Here is a 24,539-nt window from a genome sequence, read left to right as displayed (position 1 = left end):
CGCAGGCCGACGCTCTATCTACTGAGCCAAACCAGCTAGGGCAGGAACTGACTTTTTAAAGAGGGATTTGCAGATTAAAATCCCATGTAAAACACAGCTCCCACAATGAGATCCGATCTCACATCCACAGGATGGCTATAACAGGAGAGATGGACACAGCGAGGCGAGAATGTGCAGAAACAGGAACCTTCGTGCATGGCTGGTGGGAGTGTGAGATGGCGCAGCTGCTGTGGAAGACCGTCTGGCGGCTCCGCAAACGTGAAACTCAGACTCACACGACGCGGCAGCTCCCCCCGAGGGCACACACCCTGCGAGGAGGAGGAGGAGGCGTTCACGCAGACACCGAACAGGGTGCTCACAGAGCACCGGCCGCGGAGCCAAAGGAGACAGCCCATGCCCGTCGGGGCACACACACGGCGTCTATTCACGGAACGGAACACCAGCTGGTCACAGAGACCACAGGCTTCTGACACATGCCACCACGGGCCTGGCCGGGGCCACAGGGTGCCAAAGGGAAGAAGCCGAGCTCGAAGACCACATACTGTAGGGTTCCGTTCACAGGAAATGCCCGGAGGTGGTAAATCCACAGAGACAGAAGGCAGATTAGTGGGGGCCAAGGGTTGGGGGAAGGAGGAATTGCAAGTGACTTATTGGCATGCAGTTTCTTCTGGGGTTGATAAAAACGTGTTTTTTTTGTTTTGTTTTGTGTGTGTGTGTGTGTGTGTGTGTGTGTGTGTGTTTAAAATATATTTTATTGATTTTCCACAAATAGGAAGGAAGAGGGATAGAGAGCCAGAAACGCCGATGAGAGAGAATCATCGATCTGGGGATGTGCCTGCAACCCAGGTACATGCCCTTGACTGGAATGGAACCTGGGACCTTTCAGCCAGCAGGCTGACGCTCTATCCACTGAGCCACACGGGTTTCGGCGATAAAAACGTTCTGAAATTAGGTAGTGGGACTGAATACACAACTTTGGGACTATACTAGAAATCCTTGAACTGTGTACCTTTTAAAAGGGGGAATGCTATGGTATGTGGATTATATCTCAGTAAAAAGCAAATGTGACAGTCTGTGTAACACGTGTGTAAGAGGAACACCTGCAGAGGGACAGGCTCGGTCCAGGAAGGGAGGAAGCTCCCGGGGAGGCTCAGCAAGACGGCCTCCTCCATCGAGGCTTCCCCGGAGCTCCCGCCTCTGGTCGGCCCGGGGGAGACAGGCGCTAAGGCTGCCCCTGTGGGAGGCTTTGCAAACCCTCTCACCCATCTGGTCCTCACACGCTCCCTGTGGAGGGAGGCCAGGCAGAGACCGCTCCATCGGACCCACGGGAAACCCGAAGCTGCAGAGGCTGTAAGATCACTCAAGTCAGACCTTGGACGTCCAGGTCATGAGCACCTGCATTCCCACTGCATCATGAAGGTCTCACGAAACGAGAGATCTGGGACACATACCATTTTGCTGCATAAAAGAGACAAAATCTACCTGCCCAGGGGACTCTCAGGCCACGGTGAGATGAGGGGGCTATATCCCTATGTCCTGACCTCCCCAAGCTTCCATAAAACCAGACCCCACGGAAACAGGGGTAAGCAGGGCACGGAGGCTGTGACAGAGATTCTTCATGTCTTCTCCCGCTCCTCCCAGAATCAGCCAGCGGGCCAGGGAGAAGCCCTCATGCAAGGACCACCGTCCCCATTCTTTTTTTTTTTTCTTTTTTTAAAAAAATATGTATTTTATTGAGTTTTTACAGAAAGGAAGGGAGAGGAATAGAGAGTTAGAAACATCCAGAAACACCGATTGGCTGCCTCCTGCACACCCCCCACCGGGGATGTGCCCGCAATCACGACACATGCCCTTGACCGGAATCAAACCCGGGACCCTTCACTCTACAGGCCAACGCTCTATCCACTGAGCCAAACCGGCCTCGGCCATCCCCCATTCTCCCAGCAGCTGCTGCAGCCCAGTTTTCAGCCCAGGTCGTGGGCGAGGCCACCTCCGAGGGACCCTCAGCTCCCCTGAGCCACACCACACGGCCCCCTTTGGTGTCCCCGGGCCTTAACCTCTTCGGTCTCAGCTGCCTCACGTGTTCAGTGGGAATCACCTCCCGACCCTGCCCGCCTCTTCGGGATGCAGCCAAGGCAGGGAATGGAGGGACGGGGGACGTTCTTGGACAACTGAAAGACTGGACACTTCTTGCTATTACTACTACCACCTCTTTTAAAAATAATTTTAGTTTTATTGATTTCAGAGAGGAAGGGGGAGACAGAGAGATAGAAACATCAATGATGAGAATCATTGATTACCTGCCTCCTGCACACCCCCTAATGGAGTTCAAGCCCACAACCCAGGCATGTGCCTCAACTGGGAATAGAACCATGACCCCCTGGTTCACAGGCCAACGCTTAACCACTGAGCCACACCGCCTGGCCTTCTACTACCACCTCTTGAAGGGGATCTCTCCTTTTTTCAGCGATAGTACTGGCTTTGGCCCTCAGGGTGAGTCAGACCAGGCCCGGGACTAGCTCTGAAATTCCTGGCACCTTCTGCCAGGCCAAGCGCGGAGGCGGCTCTCCAGGGCAGTGACTGGCAGGCCTCCTGTATGGGGAGCAGCAGCAGGTGGGACACTGGTCTCCATCCTCCCACCACCCAGCTCTACGCTAGGGCTGTCTCTCCGCAGACAGCCGAGGGGAGGGGTGGGGAGCAGAGGGACCGTGGGCTGGCCCGCCGGGCAGCTGCCTGGCCAGCGGCTCCTGGCAGATGGAGGCCTTCAGCGACCTTGGCCGCAGCATTTGCTTCCCTGGGCCTCCTGGCTGATAGAGCTGTCAAGCCTCAGCCTGGCTCCTCCACCTGCTCCTGAGTTCCAGCTCTGAAGCATCATGGGAAGAAGAGAGCATGGGGCCTCCATGTCTATGGATTCTCCTTCTCCCCAGATCCCTGTCCTGGTTCTTAGGATCCTTGAGTCGGTGCCCTCCCTGCTTTCATCCCAGGCACCAACCAGGGCTGACACACCCTCAGAATTCTAAGATGGAAAGCCTCGTGGGTAGACTCGTCACTGTCCCTCATTTCAGGAGGGAAACAGAAACCTAGAGAGTGCGTGGTTTGTCTGGGGTCGCACAGCGAGTGGGGTCAGAGCCTGCACCACAGCCCCGCCCCTCACTTGCATCTGAATCCAGGCAAAAGCTCCATAAAATAAGAACAGAGAAGCATCGAACAGACTGTCCAATTACAGCGGGAAGGCTGGGGGAGGGGGTTAGAAGAGAGGAGGTAAGAGATCAACTGGAGGACTTGTAAGCAGGCATATAAGCATAACCAATGGACGCAAGACCCTGGGAGGTGAGGGCATGTATGGGAGTGGGGTGGGGTGGGGCAATGGGGAGATATGGACACACGTAATACCTTAATCAATAAAATTGGGGGGGGGGGGAGAATAAAGGGCAGCTTTCTGAGTAGAGATGTCACGGAGGGAAAACCTGGAGCTGAGACAGGAGAAGCCTCACCACCTGTAAGGCAGCTCACAAAGGACCAGTAATAAAACACACGTGAAACCCGGGCCCGGAGGACGGGAATCCGCAGCCTGACCACAGACACAAGCCTGGCACAGTGACAGGCTCAGATCTGACTCCGAGCCTCCTGGCATCCGACGCAGAAAGAGAAATTGTGCCCAAGCTCACGCTTCCTTGGTTAAGGGAGAATGGAAAGTGGACCAGTGTTTGTTTTTTTAAAAAATATATTTTATTGATTTTTCACAGAGAGGAAGAGAGAGTGATAGAGAGTTAGAAACATCGATGAGAGAGAATCATCGATCAGCTGCCTCTTGCACACCCCCTACTGGGGATGTGCCCACAACCAAGGTACATGCCCTTGACCGGAATTGAACCCAGGACCTTTCAGTCTGCAGGCCGATGCTCTATCCACTGAGCCAAACTGGTTTCGGCTGGACCAGTGTTTTAAGAGAAAGAAAGCCCTCCCTAAAGGTAATGCTAAAAGAAATATTTTTGACCAGAAACACCAATCAGAAAGGAAATATGCACCCCTATGTTCATAGCAGCACAATTTACAATAGCTAGAATTTGGAAACAGCCTAGATGCCCATCAGCAGATGATTGGATCAAAAAACTATGGTACATCTACACAATGGAATACTATGCTGCCATAAAAAAGAAGGAATTCTCATCATTTGCAGCAACCTGGATGGAATTGGAGGACATCAAGGTGAGTGAAATAAGCCAGTCAATGAAAGAGAAACACCACATGACCTCACTCATTTATGGATAATAAAGAACATTATAAACTGATGAACAAAAAGATAGATACAGAGACAGTAAAAGAAACAGACTGTTAAATTACAGTGGGGAGGGTAGGGAGATATGGGGGAGATAAGAGATAAACAGAAGGACTTGTATACATGCATATAAGCAAAACCAATGGACAAAAAATCTGGGGGGGCGGGAGGGCATGTATGGGAATGGGGAGGGCAATGGAAAGATATGTATACATATAATACCTTAATAAAAAAATAAAAAAGAGATCTTTTAGATCAATTAAGAATAAGAAAAAATAAAATAAAAATAAAAGAAATATTTTTGCACGGGATTTGCTGAAGGGGGAGAGGTCTGCCTATGGGGAACCTGCAAGGTGGGTCATAAAATAGAGGCGAGATGACGCCCTCAGAGTTCATCTAGGGGCCCCCTGTGTGCCATGGCCCCGTGTGCGCTGTGCTTTGCTGACGTGAGGGTGAGGACCTGTAGGACACAGGGCACAAGTGGCGATGTGTCTGATCTGCCTGGACCGCTGCCCCTTTCCATGGAGACCATGCCTGGCTCACCTGAAAGCAGACCGCTCTGTGTTCCTGGGAATCCAAAACAGGGAGCCACATAAACTCACTCCTTCATACTGTCACTCATCTCCTCTCTCATCAGATTCATTTCCTCCTCCCTTCCCCTCCCCTCTCCCTCTCCTGGCATTTCGTAACAATCTAGTCTAACTGCCACCTTTGCTAAGCAGCACATGGAGGACTTGCCAAAGGCCGCAGCGCGAGCTGCAGGAGCAGGGACGCCAGGCTGAGAGCTCGCTGACTCCAGTCCCACCAGCCACTCTGGGCACTGCTCCTGGCGGGAGGCATGTCTCCTCCGTCTCCTTGACGTTCCCGGGGGCTCTGCACGGAGATACAAGCCTAGCTCATCCGACCGTTTCCGCTTTAGCCTGGGAGCCATGCAGACCCCATGCAGCCATTCGCCTCCCTCCCAGACCCTCTTTCTTCCTCCAGCTGCAGCGTCCTGCCATCCTGAGCAGCCGGCTCCTGTCCGGCTGATTTCCAACAGCACGTTCCACGTCAAGCTGAATCCGTTTGCCTTCACTAAGCTCCAGGGCCTCCACAGCTCCTGCACGGCTCAGGCTGGCTGGCAGAGGTGGGTCATTGTAAACCCTCTCCTGAGAAGCCTTCTCTCAGGCTGCCCCATGCCTTCATTTGGCTAAAGCGAACATTTCAAAATGTTTTAAAAGGGAGATTCTGTAAATATCCATGTCCTATTTATTTATTTTAAATCCTCACCTGAGGATATTTTCCCATTGATTTTTAGAGAGAGTGGAAGAGAGAAGGAAAGACAGAGAAATGTTGATTGGTTGCCTCCTGCAGGAGCCCCGACCAGAGCCCGGGTTGGGAAGAAGCCTGCAACTGAGGTGCATGTCCTTGACTGGAGTTGAACCCAGGATCCTTTGGTCTGCATGGACACTCTATCCACTGAGCCAAACTGGCTAGGATTGTGGTCGGCAAACTGCGGCTCATGAGCAACTGCAGCTCGTGAGCCACATGCGGCTCTTTGGTCCCTTGAGTGTGGCTCTTCCACAAAATGCCACGGTCTGGGCGAGTCTATTTTGAAGAAGTGGCGTTAGAAGAAGTTTAAGTTTAAAAAATGTGGCTCTCAAAAGAAATTTCAATCGTTATACTGTTAATATTTGGCTCTGTGGTCTAATAAGTTTGCCGACCCCAGGCCTAGGACTATGTCCTATTTAAAAAGCCCTTTTTCACAGAGTGGACAGCGAACCTCATAGAAAGAAATCAGGCTTTGGGCTCAAATATGCCTAATTCGTGACGACACATGCTAAATGCCTAGCAATGACCTGGCACATGGAAAGCACTCTGTGAGCAGTGATGATTGTTTATTCACCTGGACACAGTCTTATTCTTAATGTCTTCATATATACCATGTCCTTATCCCACTCCAAATTCTCAATCTGAAATATTCTAATAGTTGGTATCTCAGGAGTCCTTGACTCCAGAGCCATTTATACCTACGTAGGTCTATTGACATCCACAAAAATCACAACCCAATCACTGCCTGCTCACCAACAGATCTTCCGGGCATTGCCACTTCGATCACACAGAGCGTCCTGAGATGACTATGTCCAAAACATGAACTCCTGATGTGAATGTGACGCCACCCGCACCTGACTGCCCCCTCCCTGGCCCATGCCACCACCTCTCTCCTGGTTAATGCCACAGTCTCACCCCTACGGCCTCTGTGCATTAGTCAGGGATCCTTCAGAATGCGATGTCACTCCTCTGCTCAAAACCTTTCCCAGGGGTTGATCTTGTTCTCACGGTGAAGGGAGAGCGAAAGCTCTGGGATTGGAACAGAAGCCAAAGTGACGAGAGTCCTTCTCTCTCTGACCCCGCCCACCACTCCCCGCATTCACGCTGCCTCGGTGCACACCCCACTCTGGGCCTTCGCACTTCCTGTTCCACCTCCAATCCTTGCAGTCTCTCCCTTCCGGCCCTTGCTCCAATGCCACCTTCTCAGGGACCCTCCCTTGACCACTTTATCTAATTCGCAACCCTAATTCCCCCTCTTTCTTCCCATGCTTCATTCCCCCCCCAGGCCTTAGCAGCAGCTAATGTATTTACGAATTACGTTGCTTATTGTCTCTGACATATAAGCTCCAGAAAGGTGAGGATACCTTCCCATTTTGTTCTTTATTCCAGCGCCCACACCAGCGCCTCGTACACCACAGGCCTTCAATAGATATTTGCTGAATAAACACATAGGCCTACACTCACCAACGTCACCAACCAAACAAGTGCGAGCATCTCAGTAAATAGAAAAGGGGACAAGAAAGCTTTGTAGCACTTTGTTAATCCTATGTAATAAAAGGCCAGCGGCCATAATGGCATAAGGACCAGAACAACCCATCTACCAGCCGCTATGAGGTACATTGACCACCTCTTGGTCCCTCCCCTCAGCCAATCGGCTCTGATGGCTGGATGGCCAATGGGGAACCATGGGGAACTGGGGTGGGCGTCGGCGGTGGGGCGGGACTGGGGACTGGCGAATGAGGGGAAGATGGCCCTGATAGCAGGCTAGGCCTAGGGCCCCTACCCATGCACAATTCTGTGCGCTGGACCTCTAGTTTTATTATTATCTTCTTTTGTTTAAATCCTCACCCAGGGATATGTTACTGACTTTAAAAAGAGAGGAAGGGGGAGAGCACGCCCGCGAGAGAAACATCAATGTGAGAGAGAAACATCATCGGGGATCGGTTGCCTTCCATACGCACCCTGGCCCAGGGATCAAACCTTTTGGTGTACAGGGTGAGCTCCAACCAACTGAGCCATCAGGCCAGGGCTTATGATAGTCTTTTTAATTATTATTATCATCATTATTTTAAAATATTTTTATTGACTTCAGAGAGGAAGGGGGAGAGAGAGAGAGATAGAAACATCCATGATGAGAGAGAATCATTGATCGGCTGCCTCCTGCACAACCCCTTCTGGGGATCGAGCCCACAACCCGGGCATGTGCTTTTGACTGGAATAAAACCCGGAACCCTTCAGTCCGCAAGCTGACACTCTATCTACTGAGCAACCTGGCCAGGGCTTATTATAGTCTTTTTCATACAGTATTCTATTTATTTTGTTTGTTTGTTTATTTATTTATTTATTTATTATTTTTTATATTTTATTGTTGTTTTTTTTTTTTTTCAGCGAGGAAAGGAGAGGGATAGAGAGCCAGAAACATCAATGAGAAACATCGACCAGCTGCCTCCTGCACACCCCACATCGGGAATATGCCCGCAACCAATGTACATGCCCTTGACCGGAATTGAACCCGGGACCTTTCAGTCCACAGACCAACGCTCTATCCACAGAGCCAAACCGGTTTCGGCAAGTATTCTATTCAGGTGGCCGGTCTCTCCTTCCAGATTAGGAACCGGAGGGTTTCAGGCATCTGAAACGTCAGCCTCTCGCAGGCCTGGAGTGCTAAGCTCCTAGTCACTGCATCTTACAGGAAAGCACCACGGCTGCGACCCGCCAGCTGATCGGCGTACTGCCAGGTGCTGTCTGTGTGCCACTCAGTTCTCTCAGTTCCCCGTTAGGACGCCCCCTCGGCCAGAGTGTGTCCTCTCTATTTTACCTCCGAGGAAGCTCAGGCTGCGGAGACCGTGAACTTGGACGAGGGCACACGGCAAGTAGGAGGGCGGAGCTGGGAACGGATGCAGCTGCCCCTCGAAGTGACACCCGCACTCAGAAACGCCGGTCAGTTCCGCCCCAACCCCAGGTCCTGACAGCAGCCGTGGAGAGGATGCGGGACACACAGCTGGAACTCCTGCCACGCGGGTTCTGTTCCTGTGAGTTCACCTACTCCCCGAAACCGTCTGTGACCCTCCGGTCTGAGCTCACAGCCCCGCACAGCCCTCCTCGGACGAGTGCCGAGCCGAGGGAACATCCGAGGTGGAACAGGGTGACCTTCCTGTCCCACCTCCAGTCCTTCCTCTGGCAGCCTGCTCATGCCGTGTGACACACGTCTGTGCTTCTTGTTGATTTTGCTGATTAAAATGGCCCAGGCCACTGGTCGGCAAACCGCGGCTCGCGAGCCACATGGGGCTCTTTGGCCCCTTGAGTGTGGCTCGGCGTTAGAACCACTTCTTCAAAATAGACGCGCCAGGCCGAAAACCGACTTCTGTGCACGGGCTGCGAAGTTTCCATCGCACTGCACGTGCGCGCCCACACGTGGTGTTTTGTGGAAGAGCCGCACTCAAGGGGCCAAAGAGCCGCATGTGGCTCTCGAGCCGAGGTTTGCCGACCACTGGCCCAAGCCTACGTAGTGCCGAAATGCTTCCAGTGTCCCCAGCACAGAAGGAGCCTGTGCCCGGCAGGGAAACGTGTGTCCGATAAGCCCCGTTCAGGTGTGAATGGTAGGGCTGCTGGCTCGAGTTTGATGTGAGTGAACCCGCCATCTATGGGGAAGGTGTCTTTACACGGAAACACACACAAAACAAGGTTATGGGTCGATCGGCTGTGACCGAAGGCTCAGAGGAGCCCAGCCCTGTCCTCTCCCTCAGGGGCACGGGCTCAGTACTCACTAGCTCAGGGTTCGCAGCGGCTTTATAGAACACAACTGCGACCAAGGGTGGGAACGGACGGAGCTGAGCACACCCACCCAGTACACAGACGGGCACTCAGAATGTGGAGCTGTGTTTGTGTGCCACTGTGCACGACAGTCGCCGCCGAGGGCGTGTGAGCCCGGGGCAGACACTCCTGGGTCCGGCTGGGAGTCTGTGCCTCAGGCCAGTCACGCTCAGGGACAATTTCCTATGTGCACATGAGGCCAGTCACTGACCAGACCAGAAAGGGAGCCCAAGCTGCTGAGCACAGCGTCCAGCGCACCACGACCCACAGGCTGGGCGAGAGGCCCTGGCAGCAGCAGGACGGGCCTTCCAGGGCCTGTGTGTTTGCCCAGGGCGGGCCCGGGCACAGGAGAGCCCGTCTAGGGCCTCCTCCTCCTCGGCTGACTGACCTCCCGCTCTCCCAGGCCTGGCCTCATTCTGCCCAGCGACACCTCCCGCAGGATCAGTACCAGGAGTCCAGGCAGCAGAGGGGCCAGGCCGGGTGACCTCAGAGGTGGGCGCCTCCGGAGGTCACGCTGGCAGCCCACAGTCCTCTCCTGCGTGTGCATGTTTGTTAACTGTAGCTCTCATTTGCACATGGAGAGATTCCCTTTTTGAATGAGCCCAGGTTTCTAGCTTGTCTTAACCCAGAGACCCTGCAGCCTGGGGCAGAGCCGGGTGAGGCCCAGCAGAGCCTCCCCAGGAGGCGGAGAGGGTCAGAAAGTAAGAAGATGCTGCCAACTGCTTCCCTAAAGGGTTGAGCTGCCGTTGACAATGCTCCCCCATAACACGGGCACTTCTGCTGTGCCTTCCCTTGACAAGACCATTGGCACTCAGTCCTGCCTCCTAAAAGGCAAGGAGTTCAAGCTCCTGTGCCAGCACCTCCTGAGCTTACCCCGGGCTGTTTGGGAGCTGCCTAGCACTGGAGTTCGGAATCACTTGTCTAGTCAACCCCCTCCGAGAGGGAGAGGGTCTGAGGGCGGGCAGCGTGGCACCAGGTCAGTCAGTGTAGAACTGGGACTCAAGCCCTAGGCGTGCAGTGCTGAATTCGGGGTGCTGGGATGCAGAAGAAGGTGGGGACACAGACTCGGACTTGGGCTGAGGGGGACTTCCTGGTCAGGAAAAGCCTTCCGGCTGGAGAGGTTCAGCAGCGAGCACCGCTGGGCAAACACCGCCGCCCTGTAAGGTAAGCGGGCACGGCTCTGCGGGCGGCAGTGCTCTCAGGTGTCCCTCCCGCCTGCCCTGCCCGGAGCAGCGAGATCTTCACAATCCCGGGGCCCCTGGGGGGTGGGCAGAGCAGGACCCGGGACACCTAGTTCTAAGCAGCCCGAGCATGAGCTTTAGCCTCCACACCTGAAAAGCAGGGCCTGTGAGGAGCCTGGCACACGCCACCCACGGACACGAGCTCCCCTCCCTGATGCCACACACAGGCCCAGAGACACGTGAATAATTCATCCCGAGAGCGTCACGAACGAGAATGTGCTCCCTCAGCGCTGACTGGGTGTCTTTTTTAAAAATTTCTTTATTGATTAAGGGGTTACATATATGTCCTTATCCCCCCATTACCCACCCTCCCCCCAACACACACACTCATGCCCTCATCCCCCTGTTGTCTGTGCCCACTGACTGGGTATTTTAAAAATGTTAAATATAGCCGAAATTGGTTTGGCTCAGTGGTAGAGCGTCGGTCTGTGGACTGAAAGGTTCCAGGTTCGATTCCGATTGGGGACATGTACGTTGGCTGCGGGCACATCCCCGGTGGGGGGTGTGCAGGAGGCGGCTGGTCGATGTTTCTCTTTCATCGACGTTTCTGGCTCTCTATCTCTCTCCCTTCCTATCTGTAAAAAATCAATAAAATATATATAAAAAAATAAAATAAAATAAATATAGCCGAAACTGGTTTGGCTCAGTGGATAGAGCGTCTGCCTGCGGACTGAAAGGTCCCAGGTTCGGGGGCATGTACCTTGGTTTCGGGCACATCCCCAGTGGGGGGTGTGCAAGATTTTCTTGTGTGTGTGTGTATGTGTTAGTTTCCTATGGTCTTTCCTGGGTCTTTACAAAGTGTAGCATGGGCAAGGAACTGCCCACAATATGGCATATGCTTTATAAAAAGTGTTTTAGGGGCTCCATAATATTTCATTCCATGGTCCATCACTGTTAGCGTCCCCCCCCTCTGCTGACCATTCAGACTTTCTCCCTGCCAAAAAGAACACTGTAACAGATCTGTGCGTAAGTGTGTTTCTGTGTTCAGAATGATTTCCTCAGGAGGGGTCCCGGGAGATGAATAGGGTCAGAGAGTAAGAAGATGCTGCCAATGCTTGGGCTGAGGGGGACAATGCTCCCATAACACGGCACATCGGCTGTGCCTTCCCTTGACAAGACCGTTGGCACGCAGTCCTGCCTCCTAAAAGGCAAGGAGCTCAAGCTCAAACACAAGGCTTCACCGAGGTGAGGGCTCTGTGTGTCTCCCGGCTCTGGCTGGGGGAGACCGGCCTCCTGGATAGAGCCGGCTCAGACTGAGAGCGGCTCCCGGAGCTCCTTCCCTCTGTAATCACACACTTATCTGCGCGGCGGCTCTGGCAGGCCAGTCTCAGTCAATATTTACCAAGTGTCCGCTGGGTGGGCCTCCCCCGCAGCCCCTGTAATTGAAGCCGTGGCCAGGGAGGGCAGGGCCCGAGGGCAGAATCTCTGTGCCACACTCAGGGGAGGAAGGTGGATGCAGAGCTGTCTGCGGAGGAGACGCCAGATTCAAGGCAGGGGCAGGGGTGAGCACGCAGAGGCCCGAAGAGGGAGGGGGACAAGGGGTGTCGGTAGACCAGACAGTGTGGGGGCAGCAGGGGAGCAGGAGGGAGGCTGGCAGTGCCATGTGAGCCCCCAGAAAAAGGTTCTGGGCGGGCAAGGACAAGGTCGGAAACCCTGTGCCAGCCCTGCTGAGAATGGGCTGGGAAGAGACGAGAGGCATCGCTCAAAGGGGAGAAGAGGAGGAGTGAGAGAAGCAAAGTCGGAGTGGAGGGAGATCCGGAGGCAGACTCTCAGGGCCCAGGGATGGGTGGTGGGGACGTGGGAGGGGAGAGCACCGTGGTGATTCCCAGGCCCTGGGCAGGTTGGGGTGACGGGCACTAGTCACTGTCCACTCGGTGCCCAGTCCCCTTCTCCCCTAACAACGGAGCCCCATGTGGCTCCAGGGCGGCCGCAGAGCCGGCCTGAAGCAGACGAGGAGCCGGCGTGGCCGCGGCAGCTCTGGCCGTGCGCTGTGAGCAGCACCGCCTGGGCCACTGGCCTGCGAGGCCGAGAGGGAAGTGGGCATTGCGCCTCAGAGTCTTCCCGGTGCTGAGAAAGCGCTGGCCGGAGAACCGGGGCCTCGCACACGCCGCTGAAGGAGGGGGGACCAAGCAGATGCCCCGGGAGGCTGAGACCCCACCCACTGTGCAGGGAGAGCCCCACCGTCCATCGCCCCGGACACGGCAGACAGCACGGCGGCGTGGGCCTCTGGCGCACAGGCCCAGGGCACGCTCCATCTCTTGGTACTTCAGGGGCCCCACTTATAAAATGGAGATACGTCTTCCCCCCTTCTACCCCCCACCCCCCCCACACACAACTGTTGTGACAGCCTGACCCCTGCCTGCCCTGCGAGCTTTGCTCCCATCACACGACCTCCTCAGCGTCTTCCCCGAGCTCACTCTGTGCTTTGCCCGTCTGGTGCCCTCGGCCTAGAAAGCCCTTCCAAGCTCCTGCCCACTTCCTCCCAAAGCCCAGCGCCGGCCCGGGCGCCGAGCACAGCTTCGCTGGAGACAGCGGGCGGGGCTCCTCCATGGGGCCCACACACGCTCTTTCCGCAGCCCTTCTCACACACAGGACACAGGCTGTTTACACACACCCCGCCTGGGACCACGAGCTTCCGTCTCTGAGGGTTTCTAAGGCCCTCAAAGCGGCGGTGCTGCTGGTGAGCTGTGACGGCCGTGCAGAGGGTGGAGATGCCCTCACCAGGCTCTGCACAGCCCAGAGCACAGCAGAGAAGGCTGCCCAGCGCTGGTTCAGCCACACATCCCCAGACCCAGCCGGCGTGGAGCTCCATAAACCTTTAACAAACATGTGTCTCCCCTCCCGGGCCTTTGGTGGCCATAGATGGTGCTTGAAGTTGGGAAGGTCCACTAGAGGGGTCTGCCCCGGCCTCTCACCCACAGGAAGGCACCATGTGCCCATTTTACAGGCAAAGGGAGAGAAGCTCAGAAGAGTGACCTGACTTGCTTGGGCCACAGGAAGAAGAGAAATCCAGGGACCGAGTCCTGGGCCTGCTCTCTCAGTGCTGTCTTTCCTGTTCATGGAGAAGAGCTGAATCCAGAAGCAGGACTCTCACAGGAAGCCAGTCCCTCCTTCCCACCTACACAGTCACACGTGCACACACATGTACACTGAGTCTGAGGCTCCCACAGGGCTCTCCATGGCAAGACACAGACTGGGAGAAGATATTTGCAAAATACATACTTGATAAAGAACTTGTATCCAGAATGCATAAAGAACGGTTACAACCCAATAATAAGATGACCAACAACGCAACAATTAAAGATTTAAAGGTGGGGAAAATATTTAAACAGACGCGTCACCAATAAAGGTAGAGGAATGACAAACACAAAAGATGCTCAACATCATTACTCACTGGAAAATGCAAATTAAAGCCTCAAGGAGACAGGACCCCACACCTGTTAGGATGGTGAACGTTAAAAAGACTGGCCGTACCCAGCGCTGGCGAGGAGGGGAGGGCAGAGCCTCGCACACTGATGAGGGGAACGTAAAATGCTACGACCACGTGGGAACTATTGGGGCAGTTTCTTAAAAGGTTAAGTATATATTTACCGAGTAATTCAGCCATTCCATGCCTAGCTATTCACCCAAGAGAATAGGGAAATATATGCCCACACAACAACTCACACACAAATGCTTCCTGCAGCTTTATTTCCAAACACAAAAAACCTGGGGGAAAAACAAAACAAATGTCCAACAAATGAAGAGATAAACAAATCAAGGTTTATCCTTCCATGCAATAGAATACCACACAGCAATAAAAAGGAATATGCTATTGATATACACAACAACATGAAATCTGAAAACAATTATGCCGAGTGAAAGATGCCAGACCAAAAAAGGCGTGCATACTGGACGATTCTGTTTCTATAAGATTCTAGAAAATGCCAAATAGTCTATAGTCATAGTTGCTGGGTGGTGGGGGAGGGAATGGCATAAGAGGGAGGAACTTAAAGGGGCAAGAGGAAACGTGGGGGCTGATGGATGCGTTCATTATTAATTGTGATGAGGGCTCTGTGGGTTAGATGCCATGTAAAAACTAGCCAAACTGTACACTTCAAATATGTGCAGCTTGTTGTGTGTTGACTATCGATATATATAAAAGCCCAATATGCAAATAGACCAAAGCACGGAACAACCGAAAAACGGGTCGCTATGATGTGCACTGATCACCAGGGGGTGAGTGCAGAACATGGCGGGTGTTGGCTGCAGCTGAATGATGGAGCAGGTGAGTTGGGGCACCAGACCAAGGCAGGGTGCCAGTCGCTGTCACCGGGGTGAGCCTCTGGTGGTTACGGAAAATCCTTTGCTCCCCCATGCCATAGTACCGCCTGGCGCTAGCACGCACTGCTGGCGCCAGAGCCACTGCTCGCACCCGGCACCAGTCCTGATCGCTCGGCACAGTCATCATGTGGGAGCGGTGGTGGGGGAGCAGGGCTGCTGGCAGACAGGGGAGGGGAGGGTGGGAGGGACCAGGCCAGGGCGCGGAGGATGGGCTGAGACCTGCCCCTGAGCCCACCGCAGCCTCGTGGCCCACAGTTCCTTTCAAGGTGCAAGAATTCATGCACTGGGCCCCTAGTAGCTCAACAAGGAGGAGAGGAAGGGGAAAGAGCAGCGGCAAGCAGGTGAGTCTTACGTGGGATGCCAGGCACACACACGTGTGTGGAGTATGAAGCCGCCACCTGGCCTCTGGGAATACTTAAGAGTCTCACCCCAGGATTCTGTCTGCTAGGGACCCGAGGCTACTTTTTCTCTGCTCACGTTCCCTCCCCAGAGCACTTCCTGTGGGCCTGGCCGTGCTGGGCCTGGGATTCAGAGGGAAAGCAAACCCAGTCCTTGTCCTGGGCAGTCCATTCTATCAGTCATGGTGCAGCTTCCCCAAATTCAACCTGAGCATTTAGCCATGTGCCCCAAACGCCCCAAACGCCCCAGCGAGCTCCCTTCTGCCCTCACAGGGCCTCTCGGAGCTCTTCCTGGGCCTGATTTCGCTTCTAGCCTTGCCACCTCGGGGAGGAGCCTTCCATGAACGCATGTCTCCAGCAGAATCTGTCTTTATCTGTGCTGAACACACATCCACGCCAAACCCCAGCTGATTTCTAATAACGGACTAATGAGATCTGAGCCAAGTCTTCCCAGAATCCCAGGAATCTGGGGGAGGGGAGACTCTGAACATTTTGAAGCCCAACATCTGCTTGAAGCTCCATTTCTCCGACATCCCTCAGGCCCAGTCTGGATACCTCCAGAGAGGGCTGCATTGGGTCTTTGGGAAGTTAGAGGGAAAGGTGTGGTGTTTATTAAGCGCCTACTGTGAGCTGGACCCCGTGCAGGGGGTTCTGCACATGTGGGGCTTCTAATCTGGCTTAACTCTCTTGCCGGCGTTGCCCGAAGAGGCTGGAGCTATGATTATGATGCCTGTTCTTACTGCCGAGGAAACAAGTGACTCGCCCAGAGGGACGTCACAAAGGAAGTCCATGTAGAGACCGAGATGGCAGCCTGTGAAGTCTGGGCTTTCTGATCTCCACCACTCACGGCAAGGGGCCTGCCGCCATCTAGATCTGGACCCTGGTTTTCTTCACCTGGATGCTGACCTCTGGGATTCCTTACCATGACCATGTCCTGCCAGTCCTAGCCCACCCGAGGCTCCTCCTCCCGCAGGCACAGAGCCCTCGGCGGCGCCCCCTCCGGGGGAGGAGAAGGGCTTTCAGAAGGGAGTGGGCTCAGGGGACTGTAGGCCCAGGTACCAGCCAGCAATCCCCAGATCCACCTCTCACACAGGTGCTGTGGCGGGTACCTAGCATTCGGAAGGCCCGCAATCAAAGGGCCGCTGTTACTACCATTCCTCTGAGCCAGGCGCCATTTTTCTATCAGGCCGAGCGGCTCCCCGAGGGCGGGGACCGCACCTCGGTGCCGGCCTTGGAGCAGATACCCCGGCATTCTGGTGGGACGAACGGATACACTATAAATGCTTCTTTGCATTTCCCCATAGAGGCCGGGGTCACGCCTCGCCACGGAAGGTGCCTGATGAGTATCTGATTAACGGGAGCCGCAAAAGAGAAGCTGTCACAGAGGTTCCCACCCGAATCCCAGAGCGCCCTGCAGCCTGTCGGTGGGGTTCCTCCCGCTGATCCGGAGCTCCTCTGAGGCCGTTCTCGGAGCACGCTCGGCTTCCTCCACGACCAGATCCCGACATCGCCCCCGTGGCAGCCGCGTGGCAGCGCCGTGCACGTACGGAGAGACTGCTTCCTGTCCAGCCCTCACCACGACCCCGGCAGAAGGCGGCAGAGCCTCGGCCTCAAGGCCAGCCGGGCTTCCCAGGCCAGGAACCGCCCCTCCCACCGAGGAGCTGCCAGCGCCTCTCTTTATGCCACCTCTCCAGGCGGCTCCCCTGCCAGGCTCCGCAGGCCGCCCGCCAAGTCCCCTCTTCTGAGGCTGCCGACCAAGCTCCAAAGACCAGGGGGAGGGAAGCCCGGCTAGTGCCAACGTCAAGGGGACACAGAGGTGTGTGGAGGCCTGGTCCCCGGAGACTCGATCCTGACAGTGCTGCCCAGAGGGAAGGGACACACACAGGGCTCTGGACGCCGAAGGCCACAAGCTGCCAGAGTAACGAGTCCCCCACCTTCAGACAGGCGTGCCCGGGCCAGGGTCGCCCTTCCAGCCTCGCCTCCCTCCTCCACCTCACGCTCAGCTCACAGCCATGGAGCGTTAGTGAGGGCACCTGGCACCGGACATCGCAGGACACGCACGGATGGCCCACACACTCACATCTACAGGGGTCCTCAAACTTTTTAAAGTGGGGGCCAGATCACGGTCCCTCAGAGAGCTGGAGGGCCGGACTATATGAACTACTAATTCCTACTATAACACCTCGGCTGCGCTCACTGCCCAAAAAACCTGGCGGGCCGGATCAGACTCCTCTGCGGGCCGCATGTGGCCCGAGGGCCGTAGTTTGAAGACGCCTGTTAGAATGTGCACTTAAACATGTCGACCACATTTGAAAAATCAAGAGATGTCATGAAGAAGGAACATCCAGATTTCTGTTTATGAATCAGAAGATCTGGCAACACAGGGCCCAGGAGCCGGCTGGCAGCTGCCTCTTGCAAGCTTCAAACGCCTTTCCATTTGCCATAGCCCCCACGCTGCCCGACCCGGTTTGCCTCTGTACACACCTGGGCTGGAGGTCCTGTGCTTCACTTGTTTTACTGTGGCTTTCAGACCTCCCAATGGCCTTACGAGGCGGATGGCACCATTCCCCTATTTTACAGATGCGGAAGCAGAGGATCTGAGAGAACGAGTAACGTGGCCGGGATTTGAACCCAAGCAGCCTGACTCGAGTCAAACACAAGGACACGCGTCTGCGGCAACGTTAATGGGCAGCGCCGTGCTTAGTAAAACAAAATGCACTCAGTTTGAAGAAGCCCTTTCTCCCCTGATATGATGCGGCCTTCGCTCATGGGAGCTGGAAGTGTTAAAATGCACTTTCTCTCACTGCGGGATGGCGATAGTACACAGAACTCTCACTGCCCTTTGAATGTCCGCAGATGGCAGACTACAGCATTGGCCGGCCTAGCTCAGACTCCCACACGTACCGATGTCTGAAATCTAAGTCCGGGGTCCGCTGCTGTGCCCTGAAGCCTCCTGTCCCAGGATGACAGGCTGCTTCGGCGACTCCTGTGGCTTAAAACCCCCAGCCTCTTTATCGGCATCGCATCCCGTCCCATCACCGGAGAGGCGGCTTTTAACTGAGCCTCTCCCCAGCCCCGGCCCTCAGCAGACCGACAGAGCGCTTGTTCTCGCCTCTTGTTATATTTATCTCACTCGTCCTCGGGTTACAGCGATCTGTATCCCATCCACTCCTGTGCCCCCCAGAGTGGCTACAGAACAGAAGAGAGCGCGGCTGAATTGTCTCGTTCTGCAGGTGTGGAGAAGCAAAGGGCCTCGCCTCGGCCACCCAGGGAGCTGCTGGCAGAGCGAGGTGCGTCTCCCAGCTCCGCGCTGGCTCTTTCCACTGCTTCCCAGACTCTCCCTCTTGGCTGACTCAGCACCTCGGTTCAGAGGACAGCGCTGAGCATGTGACAAGAGCTTTGTGAATATCCGTCTATGAAGAGGTGCAAAGCCGCGGAGGGGACACCGGCCTCTCCCTCTCCGGGGCCCTCAGCCCGAGCTTCATTTCACCTGCACCGAACCTTCCCTCTGTGTGAGCTGCCCGTCAGATGGAGACACGGCCCCTCAGGCCCCTGGTGACCTGGATGCAGAGTGACTGCATGCAGCTGAGAAATGCCATTCCGCTAGGCCAGAGTTAGGACCCCAGGCTTGCTGAGGGATCGTGGGTAAACGCCTTTACCTCTCCAGGGGTTAGGTGCGGCAGACAGCAGGAATGGTATCTGGGAGGAAGATTCCCCAACGCTGTTGCACGGTTGTGGGCACCTGACAGGCTTCCCAAGAGGAATGCCAGAGTCCTGCCTCCATAAGCACCTGAGGAGGGGAGCTTCAGGCCCACCCAGGGCACGTGGGCAGCCCCAAGGAGTGCGCCACACAGTGGGCTTGAGCGGTCCCTCAGGTGGCTGTGGCTACTCTGTGGGTTGTTGGGATCAAGAGCCAATAAGACTTTAAAATTGTTTGGAAATATCCTAAGCTGGGTAGATTTATCATTCCCCTCCTCCTCCTCCTCCTCCTCCTCCTCCTCCTCCTCCTCCTCCTCTTGCATAAACTCAATGCCGGAAATAAGGAGATGACAATGGTATCAGCTCTCCGATGCTTTCCTGGCCTCCGAGTAGAAAAGACCATCCCTCCCCCTCCCAGGCCCATCACAGCCCCTGTCAGTATCCTCACGTCCCCAGACGGCGCATCACCCACATGTTTAGATACTTGTCTCCTCTGTCAGCTTCTAACAACTGAAGATCAACTCTTCCTCTTTCCTGTAGCCCCTGCACTTACCCCGGGGGCTAATAAATAACAGATGCCGATTAACGTCCTCCAGACAAGGAATCCCCTTCACTCCTATTCTGGGACAAGGTGGCATTTGGGTCTCTTACAGCCGGCAGACTCAGCCAGTCCTTTTGTGGGAGGGGAGCACCGACATTCAGAGGGAAACTGGCTTACCCACAGCTCCTCCGTCAATGAGCGGGCACGGACTAAAAGCAGCTCTTTGACTCCCCGGACAGCGCACTTCCAGCTCCACCTGCTCAGGTTTCACAACAAATCTGCTGTGTAACTCCGGGCAAGACCCTTTGCGGGTCCGCCCTGACTTTCTCGCTGTGAAGTGGGTAACATTGGGGTGCCTAGAGAATGGGGTTTTCTGAGGGGAACAACATAGCACACAGGAAGCGCTCAAAGAGGGTGTCTGTCGTGACGGCCATTCATTCCGAGCCATTCTCCGTGGTAAAGGGCACCTGCCACCCACCAACTTAGCAGAGTGCACAGTGCAAGGAAGACGTCTCCGCACCGAGGTAAGCACGCTTCGGCCCGGCACGCCCTCTGCAGTAATCCCTTCAGGGAGATGCTTCTCCCATCTCCAAACCACTGTGTGCACGTGCAGCGTACACACGCTCACAGCGATGACAGCGGGTCTGACTCAGGGCAGTGAGACTTTTGCAAGGGTATGCTCTTTGGAGTCAGGTGGACCTGGTGTCAGATAATAGTTCTGCGCCTTCCAGCTGTGCAATCGTAGGCAAGTCAATCTCTCTAAGCCTCAGCCTCAGCCTCTCTCAAATGGGTTAACTTTTCTATGTGGATGACATGAGATAGGGAATGGGCTGGTACTCCATCAATGATACTGAGAGCAAGAATGCTCTCATTTTTATTTAACAAAATCCCCTTAAAAATGTCAGGACCTGGGGGACCATGTGGTCCAGTCCTCTCATTTTATAGCCGGAGACCCAGATCTTGAGAGGAGGCGTGATTATTGGCCCAAGGTCACTCAGTGAGCTGGTGGAATGAGACCCGGGACCTGGGTCTCCTGGCTTTGTACCCTGCACCCATTTTGGCTCACTTGACTCTTCTCATCTGCCTCTACCCCACAAACACAGCAAGTGGCTGGAGTCACTCTCTTCCCAATCCTCTTCCCTTCATAGTCACCTTAGCACCATCTGCTTGCCAGCGACACCACTCTCCCGGGCACAGCCAGCTCCTTTAAACCTGACTTGAGAAGGTAAGACAGCTGTTGGCCACTGGCAATAGCGATAACAACAGAATTAATAACAGAAGTGACAACCAGGAACTGGCACAATGCCCTGTACTTAAAGGTGACCATCAACACATTCTGAAAACTTCTCCCTCCCTAACCCAGTTGGCTTAGGAACATAATTTGCTCAAACTTCCTGAAGACCTACGTTGTGCCTAGCCACAGACCAGTGGCCGAGGACACAGAGAGGAAGAAGACAGGGCCTCTGCCAGGAGGAAACAGGGCAGATGGATGCACCACAACTTCTTTTGACCCAAAGGGGCCAGCAGCAAAATCCCCGCCCCAGCCCATGGGGCACCTTCCTCATCATGCTAGCAAGAGGCAGGAGGTATCTGTGGAATAAGCTGGAGAAAGAAAGGGGAAGTGCAAGCCTGAAAAATCACAGCAGGGAAGAAGACAAAGAACAGAAAATACGGACACTAAAAACTGGACTGACTGCCTTGTCTCCGGAGAGGACAAGGGAGCAGCAGGGGCCCATTTGAAACCAGGAAGCCTTCGGCCTCATCCCCTGCTGGCACACACGATTCTGATGCCTCTGTTCCCTTAGCGACTCTGCCCTCAGATGCCAAGATTTTCCAAACCCACTGCTGGGACCATCTATGCCTCTTTGGGACCATCTTTCGCTAAAATGATGTCATAGCCCTTGCAGTGGGAATGTTGCTTCCTAGGCCCTGGGCCCAGCAGCCTGACGCACTCCAGCATCATTAGCCCCCTGGCAGGGCCACCATCAGCAGGGATGGAGAAGAGGCTGCTGGGGTGGGCTGGGGGTACCAGGCGGAGAAAAGAGGACGAAAAGCAGCTACTCCTCTTCCTTCTCCCCCGTCTATCCCCTAAGTCCCCTGTCTCCGAAACCTACTATGTGCCAGGCACAGGTACAATTGCAGGGTTTCCTTTAATCCCAACATCCACCCTCTGAGATACGTACCCTTCTTCCCGATTCACAGACGAGGAAACTGAAGCTTGGGGAGGGGGAGGAACTTGACAAAGGTCACCCTAAGGATGGCACAGGGATGGTCAGCGAGGACGGCCTGGCACCCCCAGTTCCACGAGACCCACAAGGTCAGGGTTTCCCTTGAGAAGCCAGGAGTCAAACGGGATCAACTGGGGAAAACCCCAATTATTTCATAGACTCGAGTTTAAATCCCGGGTTGCTTTAAGAGATGGATCTCCTGCCACTTTAAAGCTGCCTGAGTGGCATATTAAAACTGTACAGACCATCTAATCCAACTCCTGCAATGAACAGACGAGCAGACAGACACCCACGCCTGAAGGATTTTAAAATGGCTACTAGTAGCCTACTAGCAAGCTAAGGACTAGAACCCCATCTCTGGCACTTTCCCTGCTCCACCAGCCTGCAGAAATCACCGTTTTCTGGGGGGAAGCAACTCCAGCTCATCCCCCCGCGCCCCGCCCCCCCCCCCCCACCCGGTGGGCAGAGAAGGCAGAGGGAACAGGCCATGTGGACCCCGGCCCCCTCTCCTGCAGGGCCTCTCAGGCCAGCAGGCGCTCTAACCGCCCAGCTCCCTGAGAGGAGAGGGAGGAGGAAGCATCCCACCCAGGAAGCTCCAGGCAGAGTGAGGCCAAGACCTCCCGCCTTAGAGGTCACGGGCATTTCCTCCAGACCTCCTGCAGGGCCCAGATGCCTCTCAGGGGGGATGTGGGAAGGAGGCAGTCACTGGCACTTGACCTTGGGCTGGGTGTGGGGTTCCAGCCTCCTTCCGCCCCCCGGGGAGCCCTGCTCCTCCTCCGAGAGGAAAGAGGAGAGCGTGTCTGCCAAATGCGGGAGAGGAAGACCCACGGCAATGGGGGCAGTCCCCAGAGTCCTCTCCATCGCCCATCGTGGGCATCTTCCCCGTTGCAATTGGCATTCCCGGGGTGTGGGTTTCGCGGTGGTGGGTGCCATTAGCAGGGTGCAGGGGAACGAAGGGAGGGGATGAATGAGTCACAGTTAACCCCTCCTCGGCCGGTGCCCCCTGAGGATTCTACCGCAGCGAGAGGCCCCCGCCCGCCGCCCGCTGCGGTGCAGCGCAGGGGCCCCTCCCGGCCCCGCGGCCTCCTCACCTGAGTCCGCTCGCCCTCAGCTCCGGCCCGGCTTGGCGCAGCGCCTCTGCAGTCGCTGCTGCAGCTGCCCGGCCGCGATCAGCAACCTGCGGCGGCGGCGGGGGAAGAAGACAGACAGACAGACAGACAGACAGACAGGTGCGGTGAGCGCGGGCGGGGACGCCGGGCAGGGAAACCCCCAGCTGCCCGCTGACAGCGGGGCCCCTCAGCCAGGGAGCCAGAGGGCGCGCTGCCTGCCCGGCCCCGGCGCCCGGCCCGCTCCTCCCTGCGGTGCGCGCCTCCCCTCCCCCCACTGCACCGAGCACCCCGGGGGCGGCGGGCGCAGCGGGGTGGTGGGCGCAGAGGTCCCCGGAGACCCTGCCATCACCTGTGGAGGCTCCCATGGCTCCGGCTGCCCGGCCGGGGCCGCCGACCTGCTCTCCGGAGCCCCTGCTGGAGGCGGCGGACCGGGCGCTCGCTCGCCGGGGCTGGGCTGCCGGAGGGCGGGGCGGGAGGGCGCGGTGGATGGAGGATGAGCCAGTCGGCGGCTCGCCGGCAGCTGCGTCAGCGGCCGGTCTGCACGCTCCTCCTTAAAGAGATAGTGGGCGCCGGACTCCCTCCCAGGGCGTGGGGGCGGACACGGGAGCGCGGAGTGCGTCCTCGGTCACCTCCACGCCGGCCTGTCCCAGGCGGCGGGGCATCGCGGGAGAGGGCGCTGGTTCACTGAATGGCTGTGTGACCCTGGGCGCTGTGTGACCCTGGGACAGTCCCTTAGCCTCTCTGGGCCTCAGCTTTCTGCTCTGAAACGTGGGAGAAGGACACCAAACTGGCTTCCTGGCACCTCTGCCTACCTGCCTGATTGCCCCTAACTGCTCCCCTGCTAGCCCCTAACTGCCTGTGCCTCGCTCTGCATGCAGGACCCAGGATTTCCTTCTCCTGCTGGTCGCAGATACCCAAGACCGGGGCTGGCTTTGCCTGGGCTGGCTGCACCAGGGCTGCAGCCGCAGGCGCTGGCGCCTGCCCAGGATCACAGGGTGTGTGGCTTGTCCTTCTCCCAGGCCGCAGCCCCAGCTGCTGGTTCCTGGGACTGTGGAGCAGGGGGCTTGTCCCTCTCCTGGGTTGCAGCTTGGCTGGTCGCCATTCCTCTCTCCCCAGTATTGAGTGTTTGAGCTGTTACTGTGTGAGGGCATTATGGTATGAGGGTGTATATTTGCATATTGGCTCTTTATTATATAGGATAGATAGGCTAAAAGTAAAAGATGGAAAAAGATATACCATGCAAATGCTAATCAAAGGAAAGCTGGATAGCTTAGTATAAGTAAAGGACTTTACATGCAGAGAGCAACAAATACCATAAGATTTCACTTACATGTGTAATCTCAAAAACAAACCAAACAAACCAAAATAGAAACAGACTCATAGATACAGGAAACAAATTGATGATTACCAGAGGGAGGAGGAATAGAGGTATAAGTGAAATAGGTGGAGGGGATTAAAAGGTACAAACTCCAGTTATAAAATAAGTAAGTCATAGGGATATAATATACAGCGTGGGGAAGGAAATACAGTCAGTAATATTGTAATAACTTTGGTGACCAATGCTAACTCATTGTAGTGATCATTTTGTAACGTACAG

The 24,539-nt window shown here is 55.5% G+C and overlaps 1 protein-coding gene across 2 annotated transcripts in view; it reads right to left on the bottom strand.

The window, feature by feature from the left end:
* The window catches only part of SNPH (syntaphilin), a 38,221-nt gene extending 14,769 nt beyond the window's left edge, over positions 1-23,452 (bottom strand). For both annotated transcript variants that reach the window (XM_045574214.1, XM_045574216.1), the window contains exons 1-2: positions 23,292-23,452; positions 22,925-23,010 (exon numbers count right to left, since the gene is read on the bottom strand). The gene's annotated coding sequence lies outside the window, so the exon portion shown is untranslated. The remainder of the gene's footprint in view (positions 1-22,924; positions 23,011-23,291) is intronic.
* Positions 23,453-24,539: the final 1,087 nt, after the last annotated feature.

Source organism: Pipistrellus kuhlii, unplaced genomic scaffold, assembly GCF_014108245.1.
Source record: "Pipistrellus kuhlii isolate mPipKuh1 unplaced genomic scaffold, mPipKuh1.p scaffold_m20_p_6, whole genome shotgun sequence".
In the NCBI taxonomy this organism is placed as follows: domain Eukaryota; kingdom Metazoa; phylum Chordata; class Mammalia; order Chiroptera; family Vespertilionidae; genus Pipistrellus; species Pipistrellus kuhlii.
The sequence above is the reverse complement of the archived record's forward strand: the minus strand, read 5'-3'. Positions and strand labels throughout refer to the sequence as shown.